Source organism: Protopterus annectens, chromosome 11.part0 (assembly GCF_019279795.1).
Source record: "Protopterus annectens isolate FY-2018-M chromosome 11.part0, PAN1.0, whole genome shotgun sequence".
In the NCBI taxonomy this organism is placed as follows: Eukaryota; Metazoa; Chordata; order Ceratodontiformes; family Protopteridae; genus Protopterus; species Protopterus annectens.
In genome coordinates, this window is record NC_056745.1 from 491682610 (window position 1) to 491700418 (window position 17809).

The window sequence follows — 17809 nt, forward strand, 5'->3', positions numbered from 1 at the left end:
ACCACCTGGAGATTTTGTCAGACAGAGGCACTTGACATTGGCCTTGACTTCAGAAAAGTAAACGCCAAAAAGGAGTGATCCCAGGTCTGATCCCTGAGGGAATTCACTTGTGACTGACCTGTTTGTTGAGGAGGACTCCACAATTTTAACTTCATGCATTCTGTCTGTGAGCCATCTGGTTATCCATCAAGTGACATAAGGGTTTATACCTAACCTCTTGAGTTGATCAACATTGTCTGAGAGGGATATTGTATCAATGATCTTGGCCAGGTCAAGATAGGCAGTGTGAACCATTTTGCCCTCATCTATCACTTTGGTGACCTCAAAGAAGTCCACCAGGTTAACTAGGCATGACCTGCCCCTGATGAAACCAAACTGGGTTTGGTCCAGTGTATGGAGGTTTCTTATGTTATTATTAATCATTTTCACGATATGTCTTTCCATGGCTTAACATATGAGACTAGTGAGACTTATTGGTCGGTAGTTTCCAGGGTCTCTAGACGGCATTCTCTAGGGTGAGGACAGCTTGTAGAGAGTGAAGTTCCTTGTTTAGACTCCTAGCATTGAGAAATAACACCTTTAGATCTTCTTGGTTTTGATTTGCCATGTAGGAAGTACTTTCAGTTTGGCATTGCCTAAAAAGGCACAATGAGGGAGGACAATGTTTTAGCTAATATTCAAAAGCCTAGAGGGGAGAGGTGCAGACCATCCATGGTAAAGCAGCCTGGTCTGTTGACCATCTCCTTCCATGCTGACAAATGTTGCACCCCCTTAGAATGACACCAGAAACTAAGCCAACTATTAAAGTCAGTCATCTTCTGTTCATATTGTGGCATCATCTTTGGAGAAGGTAAAATGCTGCTCAGTGCTAGGCTCATACCAGCCTGAGACACATATTCCAAGAGCTCCATGATGTCTCTCTTCATATAGACTAGAAAGATATGCCTCAGGTCATTAACACTTTGGACAGGTCAATGGAATTTTACTGAGTTATACTGTTACTTGTGGTCCAATGTGAGTGCGTGTGTAATGTGGAGGATCCTGGTCCCCGATAAGCAACTGACTGTGACTTTCTTCTTACTCAGCCTGGTGAAGGGACATCAGTATGTCTGACAATGGAGTCTACAGTAACCAGAATGTTAGATTGTGTGGTGATTTGATTGTAGGCTTAGAAGTAGAGGGTCCATGAGACATGGCCGTTTGTGTTGATGTGGGTGTTGTTTTGAAAGAGTGCATTTGGGGCTGCTAAGGGTATTTGTTATGTGTACTTCATCTAGTATGTCTTTGGGGTTTAGGAAGGTTACATTCAAGTGCTGCAGCATATGTTGGTCTATGTGCCTGATTTGTACTGTGTGTGATGAGTGCAGTATGTGCACTGCTGACAAGCTGATTGACATTAGGAGTGCTTTTATGTGAGAGCGTTGCCTCCAGTGACATCTCTCACATAACTTATCAGTTTGTTTGAGAATTAACTTGTTGTCAGTAAACATAAGGCAATTTCTACATTGCCTCAGGATGCCCATACCCACCACACTGGTAATGGAGATAGTGGGAAAGTTCATATCCATGGCAACATGCCCAATACTTCAGCTCCTTGTCTCTCACAATGTATATTTAAAGGGAAGAAGACAATTTTTTTGCTTATTTAGTTCAAACCCTGAGACCCTTTCAAATTTTGACAGAGCCATAAATATGGCATACAATATCATCTCTGGTTTATTCAACCATATGGTGCAGTCATAGACAAACCATGGGTTAGTGACAGAATTTCCATCCATTAATAGTATTCCCCAGTGAATGTTTTGTTGGATAAATAAACTTAAGGCTTCTACCAGCAAGGCAAAAAAGCAGCAGGGATAAAGGGCATCCCTGGCACTTCACACTGTGCAACTCAAAAGAGTGGGGGGAGCAAAACCCATTGGTCAGTACTTGTGCCAAGAGCTGATAATAAAGTAGTCTGCACCATTCAATAAAAGTCTCGGGGATGTCTAAGGCAGCTAAAACATGTCTTAAACAATCCTTCTGAAGACAGTCCAATTTAAAAATAAAACCACCCCTGTGTCATTACTTAACAATCAAATGACAGATATTATGGACAGGAGTTACCCATTCCTATATCCCCTGATGACCTTTCATAAAGGCCTACTGGGAAATCAGAAAATGCAGACATTCTTGCAGGCTAGATGCTATGACACTTACCAGCACCTTACTCTCTACCAAAAGAAGAGTAATTGATCTATGGATTTTCAAATCCAATGGATCCTGTCTTTCTTTTAGGAATGTCATCACTTTAGCCATTCACAAATGGTAAGTTAGAGAGCCCCTTGTAAAACTTTCCTGGTTGAGAGATAGCAAAATAGTGGAAAAAATTTATCCCCAAATGTTTACGCAGTTCAGCAGGGAAAAAATCCAGGCCTGGCACTTTCCCGGATCTAACATCCCTGATAGCATTTTGAATTTCCCTGGATTTTAATGGACTAGCTAATTTTGTAACATAGAAATTAGGTAGCTCAGGCCAGTTAATATTCCCAGAAAAGTCATTCCAATCTACCGTCATGAATCCTAGTCCAAGTTGGTAAATACTCAGCAAATAAGAAGTCATAAAACTATGTACACTATTTACATAAATGCTTCATCCATTAAACAACATCAGTGAGGAAAAGAAAGGAGCATGTGATAAAAGTCAAAAGATCTACTATCATTAAAATGACTTGTTCTTACCAACTTTCAAACTAAGTATGCATGTCCTGGGGTTGAACTGAGTTTGGTACATTAAACTAATATAATGTTGAAAATTTGTTCCCACACCTTCGGGTTATTAATATTCCTTTTATTATCCTTAATTAAAAGTCTGTGTGCTAAAATATGTTTCATGGCTAAACCTTTAAAGTTTTCCCATGAAGTTTGGAATGGAGTTAATTTGTAGCTATATAAAGTTTCATTAGTAAGAAAATATTCATAAGTATAATCATTTGGGTTTTATCCAAATTATTAGGAGGGATATGTAGAATCATGAACTCCCAAGAAAGTGTAGACTGTTGATAACCCATCTTTTGTAGTTGGATTGTTAAGGAATTCCAAAGCTTGTATATACGTTTATAGCTCCAGAACATGTGCAAGAGGTCCACCGTTTGATCTTTACAGTATGGACATTTGGGCAAGTTTTTCGAGTTAAATTTATGCAAGCTAAGGCATGTATAGTAGGCATTATTAAATATCATCAACTGTGTAAATATTAATTTTTGGAGAGAAACTGATTTTATTGTTAATTGCCTTTAGTATTTTATTATCTTCTATCAATGGTATTTTATCTTTCCAATATTTTGGCAAGAGTATTTGATTTTGGTATTTCAACTCCTTTATCAGTTCACTTGTAGAGGTAATAAATTTGGTATCTTGTCTAAGAGTTAACCATAAGTTTGAACAGTTAGTTAACGTTTCCTCATCAATTTTAAAGTCTTTAAAGTAATTTATAGAGAGATCCTTTAATTGTCTCAAAATTGTTAAGTACGATTTAGGAAGATTCATCCCCTGCAACATATCATGAACTGAATGATTAAGATATGGATATATCTCAAGTAAAGTTAGATTAATTATAAGTGGATATTTTTTAAGCTCTATTAATTGATTATTAATTTTCAAATTCAGGTTCTTATGAAAGGGTTGAAAGATAATCATATGTTGCAAGAGATTTAATGATTGGAAAAGATTTTGTATTAGACTTATATATACTCTAATATGCTCCATTAAAGAAAATAATTTAAAAGTATCCTTACTTAAAAAGGGTAAAGCTTTCGGGTTAATATTCAAGTTTACAACGTGTTTATGATTCATAACTATCCATTTGGGTGACCATTTATTACTAGAAATCTCATAGTAAGCTATTCTTAAGATTTTGTTAGACTTTATTATTAAGTAATAAATTTCAAAATTAGGTAGATCTAGGCCTCCTTTATTTTTCGGAGTCATCAATTTGTCATATGATATTCTAGTCTTCTTAGGTTCCCATATAAATTTAGCCGATTCCCTGTGAATTTGTTTGAAAAATTTCCTGGGGATCAAGACTTGAGTGGCTCTAAAAATGTACAAAATTCTGGGTAGCACATTCATTTTAATTATTGAAACGTTTGCCATTGTTGGTAATTTCAGATTATTCCATCTTCTCAAGTCGGACAATATATGATCCCAAACAAACTTAACATTATTCACATAAAAATCTCTGTTATCTGTAGAAAAGATTAACACCCAAGTACTTTATCTTGTTCTCCGATTTAACTTGTCCTACCAATGGTAAAAGAGAAAAAGGTTTTGGTGTTTTCAAAGGAAATGAGTTGTTTTTTTTAAGGTTTATTTTGTAGTTGGATACTTCAGCAAAATCTTCCACTGCTTTTAGTATTTTTTTAGCATCTGAAATTGGAGTCGTACAATAGATATTGAGGTCATCAGCAAAGGCAGTCATAGATATTTTAGTGCCATAAATTATTGGGGCATTATGATATATATTTTGCTTAATATGTAAAAATAATGGTTCTAAATACAGATTAAATAATATAGGAGATAAAGGACAGCACTGTTGAGTATCATTCTTAATTTGTATAAAATTTTTATTAATATATAAAGTTGTATATGGGTTATTATATAATATTTGCAATGTTGAAATAAATTCTTGAGGTATATTAAAGTATGATAAAACATCGAACAAAAATTTCAAGTTAACTCTATCAAATGCTTTTTGTGCATCAATAATGAGAGCATAAACATTAATTTTTTTTGACAGGCATAAGAAATTAATGTATGTAGTGATAAAGTATTTTCAGTAGTTTGTCTGGCATTCATAAATCCAGCCTGTTCATTAGATATTATTGAGTCTATTACCTTTTTCAATCTATTAGCTAAGATAGATGTCAAAATTTTCATGTCAATATTTAAAAGAGAGATAGGTCTATAGTTATCTGGGTTATGAAAGTCAGTATTTTCTTTGGGTATAAGAATTGTTCTGGATGCATTAAAGTGAGGATCACTAATTCCATTGTTAATCATATAATTAAATATATGTGAAAGTATTTTGCCAAAGGAATCACAAAAAGTTTTATAAAACTCTGCGGTCAATCCATCCGGACCTGGTGCTTTATGAGATTTCAACTTTTTATCTACTATTTCCCCTGGGAAATTGGCTTAATTAAATCTATTTGAGAGTTCTCATCAATTTTTGGAAAACTAATTTTTTGCAAAAAATCACTGTTAATCCTATTCGTGAAAGATTCCTGTCGATCACTGTAAAGCTGAGAATAAATCATTTCAAAAATGCTCATAATATCTTCAGATTTTGTATATCTATTATTTTTGAACTGTATCTCAGTGATCTGAAAAGGTACTTTTGATTGATTAATGATTCTAGCTAATGCCCTTGAAGACGTTTGAATATGATTAGCATATTTTGCCAACAATCTATGTTCATAAAATGACAACCTACTATTCTGGACCAAAAAGAGCTCCTTTTGACATTTTAATAGTTCTTTTTCTGTTTGCTGGTTAAATTTCCTAATTAAATCCTGTTCTAATGATTTGATTTTAGTTTCCAGTCTTTGTATCTCTCTAGTTTGAATTCTTTTATAATAGGTAGCTTTTTGCAAAAAAAATCCCTCTTACTTGTGCTTTGGTTGTCATCCATTCAATATCGGGTAAATGTTGTTGTTTAGATAAACTAACTAATAGAAGATCAAGAACAGCCTGAGTTTCCTGAATTATATCTTCTTTATTTAATAAATTTGGATTTAGGGTCCAATTGTACCCTCTATGTGATAAGTTATTTTTGGGGTCTTTATTAAAATTTAAAGTAATTTTAGAATGATCTGATAAGTATCGAGCTTGTACGGTAACACTAGGATCTAGAATAATCAAACTTTCTGAAATCAAGAAAAAATCTGTTCTAGACCACATTTTGTGACAAGTTGAATAGAATGTAAAATTGTTTGTATTAAACTGATTGCTTACGTATTTAAAAGGATCATACAATTTAAAGTCAACTTTAAGTTCACTCAAAACTATTACTGCTTGAGTATTAAATGACCTATGTGCAGTTGATTTATCTAGTTTAGGATCTTGATATTTATTCCAGTCCCCTCCTATAATTATGTAGTAGTTATTATATTGATTCAAAATGGAATAAAGTGATACTATAAAAAGGTGTTGATTGTTACATGGTGCATATAATTTAAGAAGTAAAATAGGTTTATCATAGAGATTAGATGACATAATCACGTAGCACCATCTTCCTTCTTTATCTATTTTAGAGTCTAGGATTTTTTCTTGGTATTGGCTTTTTATAACTATCGCGACCCCAGCGCTATTAGTTTTACCTTCTGAAGCTATAACCTCTCTGATCCATTTTTTTTCCTTAATAACTGCCCACTGATCATTAGTCAAATGAGTTTCTTGAAGTAAAATAAAACATGCCCTAGCCTGTAAAAATAAATGAAGAAACAGTTTCCTCTTTTTCAAGTTCCGGTGCCCTTTCGTATTCCATGAATCTATTTCCCACATAGTACGACCTTTAATTGATTCAAATATGGTTTACGTTGGACAAAACAAAATAGATTCAAATATGTTTTCAAAAGATATAGTTTCTGGAAGCATTGTTGAAATCCCGTCCCACACCAGTGCCTACCCACTAAACCCCTGGACCAGGACATACATAGATTTTCCACACTGTTAAACATTTTAAGGATTAATAACATTACTAAATAAATGTTCTTTAGATTAAAATATATTACAACTATATCATGCAAAAAACCTATGTCTACTACCACTAAATCTACAAAGCCTAACCTAAACATTCCCTATTAAACACTGCTAAACATCTACATCTCTTGTTTTATCAATTTCAGAAATTATGTAGAGGAAAAAAGTGTTAACAACATAAATTATTCTTGTCATTCCTCTTCAAACAATTCAAATATCTAACGAATGATAATAATATGTTGTGTCCCATTAAGAACATTCTGTGAGTATCAAAACTGATACTTTCCTGTAATATATACAACATACATCTTAAGAATAACTAAAAGACATTTACAAAACCCCATAAAATTAAAAATAAGACACCAAACCATAATATACATTACAATAATTAGTTTGTAGACAATCTATACTGTATGTACTATTATAGACAAATACGCGTCAGCATTAACTCTGCGTGATGATTACGTATGCGCTGCTATGCAGAGGAGGCTAGATCAAATAAGTGAGTAAGAAAAGCATGCATTAAGACATGCATCAAAAGACATGTTTAGAGTTTTATAATGTAATATTCAGAAGAGAGCAAAAGGCTAAAATAGTAAAAGGTGCTGGCAACCATCAAATTTGTCAGTATTATAACTGTTTTGAAGAAACTAAGAGTAGAAGTTAAACTAGCAAATGTGGTTAACATGGTAGTATAGACATGACTGGAAAATGGGTTGAAAAGTTCATGAAATTGTTAAGAAAAGTAAAGCACTGAGCCATAATGTCATGTAAAATCTGCATTGAATAATTGCTCATTAGTATTATTCTTACATATAAATGTGACTTTCCCTTTAAATCTTGCATGCATAGTTTATTTTAGTTTTCAGTGAGTAACTGGGCACACATTTTCCTAAAAAAATGTCCTAATGCTAGTGCTGTCTTGTTTTAAATTACCTTTCCTTTTGTTTGTGCCATGTGGATGGTAAAAAGCACACAGTGAGTCAAATGGCATTAAGTTAATTAAAATCTTAGCGATTAAACAAACATAAGGGATCTCAGAGTAGTCAGCAACTGTCAAAATGGCAATAGCTGTAGTGATTAAAACAAAATTACCATCCTTGTCTTTAAATAGCAAGCTTGACCAATCACTGACTACATATGAACTTTATATTAACACTGAAGTTAAAGCTGTATAATATTAAATTCCTTTGAGATTAATGTTATTCCACTTTATTGCATCAGTAAAACTGTAACAACAACTAAATAATTAAAGTAATTGTAAAAATATATATGTATTTGGAGTAAGTTTCCTAGTGTAGCTGCTGTTCTCACCAACACTATTAGATAACCACACCAATTCCAAATATAATTGGATACCTAAATAATTAAAAGTAGTGCATAAAACAGTTCAATGTTTCCTATGTGCTTAAAGTATATCCACTTGTACTATAATAGTCAATTTACGTTCTTCCACACAGTTTTTTCAGTTTCCCAAGCCTGGGAAACTGCCTTCGAGTTTGCGACGAGGGACCCTTTAAGCGAGCGAACTTCCGGATGCGTCACTTCAAAACCGGCCCCAGAGCAACAAAAGAAGCATTTCTTGTAACTTCGTGATGGGTCAGAGTTTGTAGGAGCCATAAAAAGTCGTGAATGGCTCGCGAACGATCCAGCGCTGAAAAACAAGACTTTATCAGATTAAAAAGAAGCCTGCAGAACCAAAACTTGAAACAAAGGATACAGAAGCTTTGGATTAAAGCAAAACACGAATCCGACCTCTGTTATTGCAGCAGTCTCAATGGAAGGCCATTTCAGCTCTCTGAAACAGACAAGGATTTAAATATCTTCAAAAAGGTAGATTTTGCTTCTTTTTTTGTGAAAACTGAATATTTATATCCATCGACTGTAAACATTAGTGTATTAGGATACTTCATTTGAAATTTAATCTGTTTTTCAATAAGAAATTTACAGTAAGCAGATAAAGCTTGCCTAGCTTGTCTTATTTGGAGAGGTAAATCACGAGCCACAGAAACTTTATTACTATTCCACATAATGTTACCTTTGTTCTTTTTAACAGCCATTATTATTTTATTAACATCTTGGTAATTGAGAATTTTAACATAGACTGGTCTTGATATATTTGATGCCTGCATTTCTCTCAAAGCTCTGTGAGCTCTCTCTATTATTATTTGTTTAGCTGTGTCAGAGTCATTAAACAATACTGTAAAGATTTGTGTAATGGAGGGAATTAAATCGTTGTATTGAATATGTTCAGGTATCCCTCTGATAATTATATTATTTCTCCTGGATCTCGCCTCAAGATCCAGGATTTTTGCTTGCATAGACTGTATGCCCAGGTCATGAGTATCAGATTTCTTAGTCAGCAACATTATTTTATCCTCATTTTCAGATATTCTAGCTTCAGTTTTGTCCATTCTTTCTAGAATTTGACTACATGAAATGCCAAAAGACTGTATCTGCTTAGATAATTCTTCCAAAGCTTCCTGAATGGGTAGTAAAGCAGATTTAATATCCTCCATGTTCGCTAGCTGGTCTGGTTTATTTTTATTCCCTGCTTTGGGAAGTTCCTGTTGTTTAATGGTTTTCTGCCTTTTCGAAATTAAGTCCTTTTCTGGTGATTGCAATTCAGAAAGTTTAGTTTTTGTTGTTGTTGTCTCCATACTTCTATCTTGTTTTGACATTATAAATCAGTATTGTCCTTTGCTGTAGCTTGATAGTAAATAGGCCAAGTTTGTTATTCAGACAGATCCTTTGTTAAACACTCACTTAAGAGTCAGTCAATCAGGTCTAATCCTGTTGAATTCTTTGATTTTCTGAGATTCGATCACCTCTCCTCAGATATTTGAATGGAGTAGATTTACCTTTTCAAAAGATAGTTGGTAAATAACTCATAGTATGGCTTCAGGGTTATATTTTCCTCAGGATATATGCAGAGCTGTAGATTTGCAGTGTTCACAGAATGGCAGCCATCTTTGAATCCTCGCTCATCACCCATTTCTGTCCACCTTACTTCCCACTTTCATCCACCCAGTTGGTCTCTAACCAGAATGATTACTCCACCACTGCTGGCAACTGCAAACCAGCCCTTTAAATTTGTAAGTTTAGAAGCAACAGCTACAAGACGTCAAAGTAGTTTCTTGCAGACATGCAGCATGAATATTTATAGTATACAATTTTTGCAAAAAATAAGTTACTTTAACTGGAGAATTCAAAGCCCTGATATTCCAAGATAAAAAAAATGACATTGCCTCAGAGATATTATAATCTAGAATGAGTATAGGTAAACAAAAAGTTATACACAGATTGTATTAATATACAAAATCAAAGACCGATAAATAACTGCAGAACCTAAAACAATGAGAAAAATAAGAAAACAACAACACACACTTGTGATGCTTGCAAACACAAGCAGAGGGGGCAGGTTGTGATATAGCTGGAGGCTTAACACACCAGGAGGAAATTCCAAATCAAAGGTGCGCTCATGATCCATACCACCCTTTCTGCAGTCCTGAGGTGAGTAAGGGGCAATCACTTGGCATCCACAAATTAGCCAACACTAAACAAACATTTGGAAGATAACAAAGGAAGCCTCCAGCACTGAACAGTAACTATTGTACATACCATATCCACCATGTTAGACAACCACCAATATGATAGTATCCCCATCCTTGCAAGAGCTTACAGTTTATTTACAAAATCAAGGGCAGATGTAAGCAACAACAAGGAAACAGTACAGAAACTCTCACCCATACCTAAAAAAATTCTCTATGAAACATTCACACGTAACACCCTGCATCCAAAAAAGAAACTATGACACATGGGGCATGTCAGTACAAAATGTCTCAATGTGTAGCCCTCTAGGCAGCCTTCCTGCTACTCATAAGTTGTAAACCATGTGTGAATGCAGCCATTCCCTGCTACTCTAATGCAACACCCAAACCTTTGAAGCAATAAACATTTCTTTCCCCAAAACAAACTAAGCTAATAAAATAGTTACACCCCATCAGTCTTCTTTGGGTCTCCAAGTATCCTGAATTCCATTATGTAAATTGGCTCCACTCATCAAGTGTACCAAAATCACCTCGGAGCATGACAAATTTGTTGGGAGTAAAAGTAAAAGCACTCTACAGTGGGACAGTACTTGTCATCCCACTCTTAGGTCTACCTGAGTTGAAGAAGCTGTGGCCACAGCATCTAGTGCTCTGAGCTGTTTCTATGAGAAGTCCAGCTCAGAGAATTCTATCTGCAAGGGTTTCACTCTTTACCTTCCAGGTCCACCAAAGGCAGAAACTTAATTGATTGTTTTAAGTGAAAATGCAATTGCTGGCAAATATTGAATTGGCTGATTTAGCATTCTCATCCTGGGTGATCTCTTTAATTCCCTTAATCTTCTTCTTCCGTGGTGATCCGCTGCTTGTTGTGGGGTTATTTATTAAATAATTATACATTTTGAATAAATAGAGTAAGGGAGTGCATCAAGTATATGTCTTAATAGTAAAAACATGATTCAACCTTAGACAGATTAGGGTGACGTTTTGGCTCCCTTTAATGATTTTCTACCTCATCTCTAGTTTTATGTTTCTGGTCATGACATTTATTTGGTTAAGCATGTTGTCCAATGTGTAAATGATCTGCTTTTGAACACCAGTAAGTCTTGAGCAAGAAACAAAAATCATCTTTTTTTTAAGAATAAGAGAGTCATACTAGCTCCCAATAAGGGGGTGATATGAATATGTAAAGACATTTTATCCTATATCATTACTTAGTCTTCTGTGCAAAATTTTCAGCAGTATACTTTATTCTTAAGTGAGTAACTACATGTAAGAGTACAATGTATTTAACTGTATGGATTTCATCCAGACCATGGCAGTCTTATGTCTTTGATTACATTTATTCAGACATTTTATGAAGCCCTAGATAATAATAATACAGTTTACTTGTAATCTGCTGATTTCATATCATGTAATTTACAAGCCAAATACAATTGTGCATAATGCCCACCAGAAGCTTACACTAAAGCACGTGTTCACCAAATATATAAATTCAGTGTCCTTTTAAACTGTTTTGTATATATATATATATATATATATATATATATATATATATATATATATATATATATCTTTTTTTGTTTTTTTTAATTTGGCATTGACCAATTAACAATCTCTTTACTGACATTTCTTAAATAACATTTCCATTGAGTTCAATACCAAGAACAAACATATCAAACCAGAAAACAAAAATAGTTAGATAACAATGTTAAGTACAATGAAATGTAATAGAGTGACAGGATGGTGTTATCACAAATGATTAGCAAAAAAAGTTGAGAAAAATAATAAATCATTCAATAAACTATATACATATGTACTGCTTGCCAGTAAAACATAACCAATATGATGACATTGTAGGTGTATTTGATATGTAATTATTTCTACTGGGGAAGAATAAAATTAGGCTGGATTATAACAGGTATCCCAAAAGTGTATTGATTATAAGTAAATGATGGAGGGGGAGAGGTGTTGGGAACAGAGTGTAGAGAAAAAATACAGTTTTATTCCTTAATAATTGGACATTGGTAGGAGTAGTGGGTGTTATCTCAGTATATGATCCATTAGCGAGTTCCAAAATTCAACAAAATGTTTATTTTGTTTTTGGGTATGCATTAAAAATCTGTGTGCTGTTATGTATCTAATAGATGTTTGTCTGAATTCATTCCAAGACATCTGAGTTATGTCTTTCCAGTTCAGTGTAATATAATACTTTATAAGTGTGAATAGTGTAATTAATATTCTTCTTGTTCTTTCTTTAACTTCACAGGGGAACATGTATTAGGGCAAATTTTTAGGATGATGTAGATTTCTCATACCCCATTTTGCTTAATCTGACTTTGAATGAACACCATAATTTGTATGAGCATTTACAGCTCCAGAATATATGAAGTAGGTCAGCATTCTGGGTATCACAATATGGACATAAGGGGGATGAAGTAGGTTTAAATTTGTTTATTTGTGTCGGGGTAAGGTACACATTATTTAATATCATGAACTGAGTATAACTCAGTTTTCTGAAGGGAATATATTTAATTGTCATTTGAATAGACTGAGTCATTTGGTCATTAGAAATTAGTGGATCTATGCCACGCCAGTATTTTAAGAAAGGTTTCTCTTCTTGGTTCCTTATTGACATTATGAGTTTGTACAAGCAGAATATCATTTTCTTTCTCAGTGTTAGTAGAGACAAGAGTCTTTTGACTAAACTTATGTCCCTCTGTGTGATTGTAGGATTATTTAGTATACTAGCACACATATCTCAAATTTCTCTTAGCATAATTAGGTATTGTTTAGATAAGTTCAAAGTTGTTCTCAGCAATGTGAAGGACTGATTCCTATATGAATAAAGGTCTAACACCGTCAGCTCCCTTAGCAAGGGGTATGGTTTTAAGTTTAACATTTTATCATTAATCTTAGGATTATGATTCATATGCAGAGGTTGCATTATATAAAGGTATTATGTAAATTCAATGAGTTGATAAGTTTTTTGCAGTGCCTTAATTTTGTCTCCAATTGTTTTATGTAACTTCATGTTCTTCAAACTATTTTTGTCCAAGAAAGAGAGAGCCTGGGGATTTATGTTTAATGATTTAACATAGTTATAGTATAGTTATCCACATAGGAGACCATATTTTTTTGCTTGTATTATATTCAGATATTGCCAGTACCCTGTTGACTCTTATTATATCATAGTATAGTTTAAAGTCTGGGAGAGCTAAGCCTCCTTTTTCTTTAGAGAGAATCAGTTTTTTATATGCAACTCTGGCTGATTTATGATACCATACAAACTTGGAGAGAGGAGAATGTAGTTTATGAAAGAAGTTAGCTTGTATTGGTATCTCAGTAGCATTGAATAGGTATAACATTCTGGGTAGAATGTTCATATTGATAATGGCAACCCTGGCTAGTACAGATAAATTAAGTTTTTCCCATCTATGAAGGTCCTGTTGTATTGTTGACCATAGGTTTGTTACATTGCTTTGGTACACCAATGATGGGCCTTGATGAAAAATAATTCCGAGGTATTTCATAGTGTGATTAAATTTTCTGTGGGCAGTGGGTATATTGTTAGTTTGGAGGATAGATTGGCAGGAAATACTAGTGATTTCTCTGGGTTTATTTTATAATTAGAGAATTTCAAGTAGTTGCTTATAGAGGTTAAGACTGTATCGATATCAGAGCTCGGTATTGTAAAATATAGATTCAGGTCATCTGCAAAGGCTGTAAAAGGAATCATTGTATTATATAAATTTGGTATTTGTTGATAGTTTTTTGTGTAATAAGTAGAAATAATGGTTCTATATACAAATTGAAGAGATATGGTTACAGGGGTCATCCTTGTCTAGTTCCATTATTAATATCTATTCTAGAAGAGAACCTTTTATTAACCTGTAGTATAGTATGTGCTTTGGCGTATAATACTTTAATGAATGCTATAAATTCTGGGGAATGTTGAAATATAGTAGTATTGAAAATAAGAATTTTTGATTGATTCTGTTGAAAGCCTTAGATGCGTCTATTACCAGAGAAAAGAGCAATGGGTTTTTCTGACTAAACAAGGTAATCATAACATCCAGTGTTATGGTGTTGTCATAGCTTTGTCTTTGCTGAATAAAAGCAGACTGATAGGGTGAAATGATGCTAGTTATCACCGTTTTTAATCTGTTGGCTAAGAGGGAGGCAAACATCTTTATGTTCACATTGATTGGAGATATGGGTCAGCTTTGTCTTTAAGAACAAATATTGTTTTGGATGCATTTAGATGCTGATCAGTAATATTATTAATTATAAGCTAGTTTTAAAGATTTAGTAATATTTTAGGAGTTGTTAGAATAAAAGCTTTATAAAATTCTGCTGTGAATCTGTCTGGTCCTGGGGATTTATTCGATTTAAGATTTTTAATGGCTGTAATTACTTCTTGTAGTATGATGGGAGATGAGAGGTGCTCTCTCTGATCTTGTGAGAATGTTGGAAAGTTTAGTTGTTTCAAGAATATTTCCATTTCCTAGTTTGCTATAGTGTTGGATTGTTCTTTGTTTGCATGCGAGTACAATTCCTCAAATAGTTGGACCTTGTCCTATATGGAGCTGTACTTTTTATCTTTGTATACAAGTTCTGGAAAAATTTGTAGTGGTTTTCTTTGATTTATTAGGTTGGCTAGGAATTTGGATGGCATTTGTGCCCATTCAGTATAATTGGCTATTGTTTTTATTTCTTGAAAAGAGAGATTATTAGCCTTTACAAGCTATACTTCTTTCTGTTGTAGAACTGATTGTTTTTCTATTTATCTGTCATAGTTTGTAATTTATTTTCAAGTTCAGTAATTTTGTTTTTGAGTGATATCTCTTTAGTTGCGTGTTTTTTTCGTATAATATGTTGCTTTACTGATCATTATACCTCTAATTACAGCTTTTGCAGAGGCTCATTGGATATCAAAGGGGATTTTGAAAGAGTCTGATTGTGTAAGCAACTCTTTAAGTATATTTTCTGCTTCCTGAATTATTTCCTCTTTAGTTAACAGATTGGGATTTAAGGTCCAGTTAAATTGATTAGTGTTGTTGTCTGTCTTTCCAAACCAGCTAATAGTAAGCATAATTTTGGAATGATCTGAGAATCTTGTATCTGTATTATGTGCTATATCAAAATTCCGAAATTTATTTGATATTAGGAAAAAATCCAGTTTAGACCACATTTTGTGACATTGAGAGTAGAATGTATATTTGTCATTATGCTTATTTATTGTCTGAATATGGTATGGATTAACCAGTATAAAGTCTCTTTTTAACTTACTGAGTGCATCAGTTGCTTGTGAGTTATATGAAGTGCTAGTGTTTAATCTATCTATGAGAGGGTTTTGAATAATGTTCCAGTCTCCTCCTATAATATAATAATGGTCAGGGAAATTAGATAATAACTTATATATGGATACTATGAAATCCTGTTGTTTTATGCATGGTGCATAAATGTTTAGGAGAAGTATAGGTTTATTAATATTTGGGGATTTGATTGTTATATAGCCCCATCTGCCTTCCTGATCAGTATCCTGTTCCAGAATAGCGTCTTGAAATGATTGTTTGACAATAATTGCAACACCTTTGCTATTTGACTTGTCTCCCGTAGCTGTTTTAATCCATTTAACTACTGTTCTATTGTTCAGTTAGCATATGAGTCTCCTGTATCATGATTACAGTCACTTTTGACTTTATAGATAAATGAAAAAATAATTTCCTTTTTTAGATATCTATCCCCTTTACTTTCCAAGAATCAATATTCCACAATAAAATAAGGTTAATTATTTTGTAAGTGTTAGTGTATAAGAGGTCAGTTAATATTCTTATCATTAATAAAAAATGAGTTTGTATTATGATTTCAGCAAGCAGTACATTATCCCTCCCTGCCCTTCCTCCATGCCTACTCATGTAACTACTTGGCCTGGAAGAGATTAACATTACAACTAGGAAGTTTTTACTAAAGTGGTAGATAAGTAACTATGCATCTAGTAAATCGCTAGAATAAAATGGTCCGAAAGTATAGTAAATCAGTTTAAAAACATCACATCAATAAGAGTCCACATGCATGTCCATTCCCATAGCAGTGTCAAGCTATCTCCCAGCTCAACCAGGGTTATAGCTATGGTCATAATAGGTAAGAGATCTAAAAAAATGGAGTAGGTGTTAGTTGACATTGAACTATAAAGTAGTGTAGATAGGGTATTATCATAGTTATTTAGAGCCATATATCTACATTGTGTATATTTTGTGTAGGATAGGGTGGTATGTGGTATCATAAAGGGAACCTGTCCCTTTCTGTGACAATATAGCAGATTAAAGTCCACTTATTACTATAAGGATAACACTATTGTATTAATTTCTATTATTTTAAACACTCTAAACAAAACATTTCAACTCTCAATAGTCTGTGTGCTGCATAAACAAAACTTAAAGAATAATTTTGGAAGTATCTTAACAAGAAAATAAGGTCACAGACATATATATATTTACACTTGCATTTTTTGCTAATCCTGTAAGCATAGTAGTAATTCACACTCAGAGCCAATATAAGTGGAGAATGTCAAATCACAGTGTATCCTTTAAACTAAAAGTGTAATATCATTGAATTAAGTACTATGCACATTTAGCATTATATAGGTTAAATATATCTGGTAAACATTACACCTTTCTGCTATAGTTGTGCAGTAAATCATGACCTTTAGTCTATAGCATATTTCATCCTGTGAGTAGATGCAGAATTTTCTCAAGAAAACTAGTGTGTTTAACATATAATATTTCTTGCAGTTTTGTTTTCAAAGTTATCTAATGTATCATTATGAAAGCATGCTATGTAGTACTCACATTCTCAGGCAATTAAAGTAATGCATCATGCTTAAGAGTCTCCTTTAGGCTCCTTTATGGGTTGGGACAATGGCCTAATGGTTAAGGTATTTGCCTTACAAACACAAGGTTCAAGGTTTGAGTCTCACAAGGGATAATTGGCTAGGCTTCCAATGTCTCGCAAGGGCAGTTAGCCTAGTACTAACCTATGATATTAAATGATGTAACATATATATATATATATATAAATAAAACACATAATTTGCAAGTTATGTAATAATTATTGCATTTGTTAGGTTAATTATAGTTTGGTACCAGTTTAGATTCCTTATAAAAGTTCTGTATGCAATTCAGTTTCTTCTAGTGTCACAGCTTTACTTTTAGGAACTTATTTATTATTTCACATTTGTTAACCGGGTTAAAAGTGTTTTGGTACCTATCTTTAAGAATAAGGGTGAAGTGCAGAGCTGCAGTAACTACAGAGGGATAAAATTGATCAGTCACAGCTTGAAGTTATGGAAAAGAGTAGTGGAAGCTAGGTTAAGAAGGGAGGTGATGATTAGTGATCAGCAGTATGGTTTCATGCCAGGAAAGAGCACTACAGATGCAATGTTTGCTCTGAGAGTATTGTTGGAGAAATACAGAGGAGGTCAGAAGGAGTTGCATTGTGTCTTTGTGGACTTAGAG